At 42.7% G+C, this 5,835-nt stretch overlaps 1 protein-coding gene across 1 annotated transcript in view; it reads right to left on the bottom strand.

Annotated features, from left to right (window-relative positions):
- sema4c (sema domain, immunoglobulin domain (Ig), transmembrane domain (TM) and short cytoplasmic domain, (semaphorin) 4C) overlaps nucleotides 1-5,538 on the bottom strand; it is a 115,442-nt gene extending 109,904 nt beyond the window's left edge. Inside the window, exon 1 of the mRNA XM_043681280.1 lies at nucleotides 5,479-5,538. The gene's annotated coding sequence lies outside the window, so the exon portion shown is untranslated. The remainder of the gene's footprint in view (nucleotides 1-5,478) is intronic.
- Between the last annotated feature and the right edge of the window lie 297 nt (nucleotides 5,539-5,835).

Here is a 5,835-nt window from a genome sequence, read left to right as displayed (position 1 = left end):
AGGCTCTCTGCCTTTATTCCTGATGAAGGGCTTTTGCCCGAAACGTCGATTTTGCTGAAGCTCCTCGGATGCTGCCTGAACTGCTGTGCTCTTCCAGCACCATTGATCCAGAATCTGGTTTCCAGCATCTGCAGTCATTGGTTTTACCAAATAAATTAGCATGACTACCTTGTTTTCTATTCAACAAACTCAATTCATAAAGCCATGTCCCTCAAGTAATTTATCAAGTGTCTTATCAATTTGTCCTTTTTCCATTTCATTAGCTTACCCAATTCCCCAGAAAAGATTTCGCATGATTTCCTCCTGATGCATGAAATGCACACAATGGGAGCTTTTTGGGTGCATGTATGAAAGAGGCATAGTGTTTCAGGGATTCATTTCATAATTCAGCAACCTAGCAAAACCAGTTGCAGGGAGACATTCTTTGCAATGAATAACAACCTTTTGTCTCAAATCACAATGTCATCTCCATTGGCTGTGGTGTCAGGAAACAGGCTCTTGAAAATGTTTGTGGCTTCAAATCTCTTTCACTTTCACAACAGGATCAGCATACCTCTTCTGCACTAACAGCTTTGTTGTGAATGTGTCATCCTGCATTTGAAAGGCACAACTTCCTGTGGTTAACAGCAACCACATTAAAGGTGCAGTTATGGACTTCAAAAGGAATTGATAGAGTAACTACAGAAAACGTTTTCTCCCCCTCAGAGAGTATAGGACAAGGGGACATGTTCTGAAAATCAGAGCCAGGCAATTCAGCAAAGACATTCATAAATTAAAAACCTTATATAGAACACTCCCCCATGCAAAACAAATTCTTGTATTTACAGACCATTCATATTATCAAACATTGCAAGGCACTTGACAAGAAAGTTTTTCAAAGTATGGCAACAAGCCACATGAGGATTCATGGGCATCAAGCTGTAAGGATGAAAGTAAGGTAGAGAAGCAGAGATATTAATCAGTGAGAAAGCACAACCATCAATGTGGAACAATTAAAATTGGGAGTGAAATGGAGGCTAGAATTATAGGAAAGATGTTAAACTTGACAGATTGCAGAAAAAGATTTACAAGGCTTTTGCTGGGGTTGAAGGGTTTGAGCTATGGGGAGAGGCCAAATAGGTGGGAGCTATTTTCCCTGGAGCGTTGGAAGCTGATGGGTGGCCCCACAGAGCTTCATAAAATCATGATGGGCATGAATAGGGTGAATAGCCAAGGTCTGTTCCCCAGGACAGGGAAATCCAAAACTGGATGGCATTGGTTTAAAATGAGGGGGAAGAGAGAAAAAAGACTGAAGAGGCAACTTTTTCACGCAGAGGATGGTGTATGTATGGAACGAGATACCAGACGGGCGGCACGGTGGCACAGTGGTTAGCACTGCTGCCGCCCTTGACACAATGGTTAGCACTGCTGCCTCACAGCGCCAGAGACCCGGGTTCAATTCCCGCCTCAGGCGACTGACTGTGTGGAGTTTGCACATTCTCCCCGTGTCTGCGTGGGTTTCCTCTGGGTGCTCCGGTTTCCTCCCACAGTCACAAAGATGTGCAGGTCAGGTGAATTGGCCATACTAAATTGCCCGTAGTGTTAGGTAAAAAGGGGTACATGTAGGGGTATGGGCGGGTTGCGCTTCGGCGGGTCGGTGTGGACTTGTTGGGCCGAAGGGCCTGTTTCCACACTGTAAGTAATCTAATCTAATCAGACAAATGGTGGAGGCGGGCACAAATAAAACATTCCAAAAGCATCTGAATGGGTATGTGAATAGGAGGGTTTAAAGGATATGGGCCCAATGCTGGCAAAAGCAACTAGATTAACTTAGGACATCTGATTGGTATTGATGTGTTGTACAGAAGGGTCTGTTTCTTTGCAGTACATCTCGAGGAGTCGACAGAACCAGAAATGTTTTGGAGGGTTGTGAGGCTGGAGGAGATTACAATAATCAGAAGGGCAAGGCAATGTAGGGATTAAAAAACTAGGACAAAAATTTTAAAATCAGTGAGTTAAGACAGGGGAGGAAGATGTTGAACTAATTTCCAAATGTATGGAGAGTAAAAGGTGGGAGATGAGACAGGATCTGAGAAATTCTTTTTCCAGAAAAAAATTTGGAAGAACGGGGTGTCAAGGTCAATGAGCGAAGTTAAACTGCAGAATAGTGGTCATACATGTCCTGAACTGTAACAAGGTAGGCAAATGCAGGTGCACCACACAAAGGTTGGTCCAACTCAATCAAATAAATGATCAAATTATGGGATTAACCTCCCTCCTTTCCTTGGTTATTCTCTGCATAGAGTGGCTCCTTATTAACAAAGAAAATTACAGCACAGGAACAGGCCCTTCAGCCCTCCAAGTTTGCATGGATCCAGATCCTCTGTTTAAACCTGTCGCCTATTCTCCATTTATCCTCTGATCCCTACACAATCATGTATCTGTCTAAATACATCTTAAATGATGTTATTGTGCCTGCCTCTACCATCTCCGCTGGCAAAGAATTTCAGATACCCACTACCCTCTGCATAAAGAATTTTCTATGTATATTTCCCTTATACTTTTCTTCTCTGACCTGGAACTCATGACGCCAAGTAATTGAGCCCCCCATTCCGGGAAAAAGCTTTTTGCTATCCATCCTTACTCGACCTCACATGATTTTGTAGACCTCAATCAGGTCCCCTCTCAATCTCCATCTTTCTAATGAAAATAATTCGAATATACTCAACCTCTCTGCATAGCTGGTGCCCTCCAGAGGAGGCAACATCCTGGTGAACGTCCTCTGCACCCTCTCCAAAGCATCCACATCCTTTAGGTAATGTGGCAACCTGTACGCAGTATTCCAAATGTGGCCGAACTGAAGTCTTATACAACTGTAACATGACCTGCCAACTCTTGTACTCAATACCCCATCCAATGAAGGAAAGCATGCTGTGTGTCTTCTTGACCACTCTATTGACCTGTATTGCCACCTTCAAGGAATAATGGACCTGTGACATCCAGAGCTCTCTGTATATCGTTTCCCAAGACTTTTCCACTTAATTCACTCTTGAATTAGATCTTCCAAAATGCATCATCTCGCATTTGCCCCATTGAACTCCATCTGCCATTTCTCCGCCCAACTTTCCAATTTACCTATACTCTGCTGTATTCTCTGACACTCCCCTTCACTATCTGTTACCCCACCAATCTTAGTACTCATCTGCAAACTTGCTAATCAGACCACCTATATCTTCCTCCAGATTGTTTATGTATATCACAAACAACAGTAGTCCCAGCATGGATCCCTGTGGAACACCACTGGTCACATTGTCCATTTTGAGAAACTCGCTTCCACTACTACTCTGTCTCTTGTTGCCCAGTCAGTTCTTTATCCATCTAGTTAGTACACCCTGGACCCCGTGCGACTTCACTTTCTCCATCAGCCTACCTTGGGGAACCTTATCAAACACCTTACTGAAGTCCATGTATTTGACATCGACAGCCCTTCCCTCATCAATCAACTTTGTCACTTCCTCAAAGAATTCTATTAAGCTGGTAAGACATGATCCTCCCTGCACAAAACCATGTTGCCTATCACTGATAAGCCCATTTACTTCCAAATGTGAATAGATCCTATCCGTCAGTATCTTCTTCGGCTGCTTCTCTACCACTGACATCCAGCTCACTTATCTATAATTACCTGCTACCTTTCTTAAACAAGGTGACATTAGCAATTTTCCAGTCCTCCAAGACCTCATCCGTGTTCAAGGATGCTGCAAAGATATCTGTTAAGGCTCCAGCTATTTCCTCTCTCACTTCCTTCAGTAATCTGGGATAGATCCCATCTGGACCAGGGGACTTGTCCACCTTAATGTCTTTTAGAATACCTACACTTTCTCCCTCCTTATGCTGACGTGACCTCGAGTATTCAAACTTCTATCCATAATCTCAACATCCGTCATGTCCCTCTCCTTGGTGAAGACTGATGCAAAGTACTGATTAAGAAACTCACCCACTTTCTCTCTTTCCCATAATCAGTGATTTCAATCTCCATCTCAGAACTCGGCAGCCTCGTATCTTCTCACTAATCCTTCATGGATAAGAGGTTGGTGACTATCCTTCACAGATAGCAACCTGACTTCATTATCTCTGATTGTTTTCAACTTCCATGTTGTTCATCATTGTGAAAGTCAGATATGGCACTCAGCATTCTCTGTCACAAAAAGCACCGACTGTCGCTACATTATCTGCTTGCTGCTATATCAATACATATCGCTGACATCTTCATTAATCTCATCTAATCCACCGCTTTGCTGATAAAGTTTCCTCTCCTCATACACCAGCTCAAGACAAATAAGGCTGTCTGCATTCAATTGTGCACTGACCCACTGGCTCCCAGTCCCGCAAACCTTTCAAATATGCCATTCTCAACCTCATACTGAAAGCTCTGTCAAGGCATCTCGGAGCTTTCCTTCTCTGTTACCTTTCTCAGTTCTGCAACATCCCAGTTCTCTGAAAAAGTCATCTTCAGCAGACCTGCTTCCCTTTGTTCCAGCATCGACAGTTGTGTTTTCACAATCTAGGCTCAGTAGTTTATATTTTCGTCTCTCAATGCAACTCACCATCTGTTATGCCACTGCTAACAAGATGCCTACTTTAACAAGAGTCCTGGTGATCCTTCCTGTTAGTTCCTCGAGGTCAGTATGCAATTTGGTGACATATCAATGCAACTTGTTGTTGCTGCAAAATGAAATAGATCAGTCACAGAAGGAGACAATATGTGGCCATTACTAAGCTTCCACTTTGTTCCCTAATTATATTCCCATCACAATTCTGATATGATAGCAATGACAACAGCTCCAAGCCAAGCTGTTCCATACTGGCATGTACCTGATCATGTGGAAAGTTGCTCAGCTATTTTCCATTCACACCACAAAAAACAGTATAATTCAAATCCAGATAACAAACACACCACCAACCTACTCTTAACCATCATCGAAGTGAAAGAAGCACAGCAATAACCTGCTCACATTCAACTCCTGATCTCATTACAGCTTTGATTCAAGCATGGACAAAACAGCTGAACTCAAGAAGGCAAGTCAGAGTGTCTGCCCTGAATATCAAGGCAGCAATTGACCAAATGTGAGTCAATTAAGGCTGAGTTAAAGTTAATTATGTCAAAACAAATCAGGAAAACTTTCCCAGGGGTTAGAATCATTCTGAACACGAAGTAAGATAGTTGTAGTGTCCCAGTGACCCAGACATTTTTAACTTTGTACACCCCAGTCCAACATCGGCACCTCCATATCTAATTGTATGGATGAAAGTAACTTCAAAAACACCCAAAAACTTAATACTATCTCAGATAAAGTAGCTCAGTTAATTGGTCACTCCATTCACCAATTTAAACATTCATTCCCACCACCACCAATGCAAGCAACAATGTCTACTACCTGGAAGGACAAGGCTGGCAGATGCATGGAAAAAACACATGAAAATTCCCAGCCAATCACATACCAATCTGACTTGGAATGATATCAGAATTCCCTTTTATCGCTGGATCAAAATCCTGGAACTCCCTTCCTCACAGCCTTTGGACTCACTTGCAGTAGTTCAAAATGTTGGCCTTCACCACCTTCTGAAGGGTAATTAGGAATGGACAACAAATGTTGGCCTTCTTTGCAATGTTTATACCCTATGAATGATCAAGAAACATCCTTCAGTGGCTGTAAAGTGGTTTTGGATATCCTGAGGTTGTAAAATGCAATGTATTATTGTACACTTCTCTCTTCCCTTTGTTTCTTGAATACAATTTCTTTGGCAGTTGTTCTCTGCCCAATCCCCACCTCAGTTCTCATTATTCTCGCACTGACC

This window comes from Chiloscyllium plagiosum, chromosome 42 (genome assembly GCF_004010195.1).
Source record: "Chiloscyllium plagiosum isolate BGI_BamShark_2017 chromosome 42, ASM401019v2, whole genome shotgun sequence".
In the NCBI taxonomy this organism is placed as follows: Eukaryota; Metazoa; Chordata; class Chondrichthyes; order Orectolobiformes; family Hemiscylliidae; genus Chiloscyllium; species Chiloscyllium plagiosum.
Note: the sequence above shows the minus strand (reverse complement) of the source record. Positions and strands in the feature narration are given on the sequence as shown.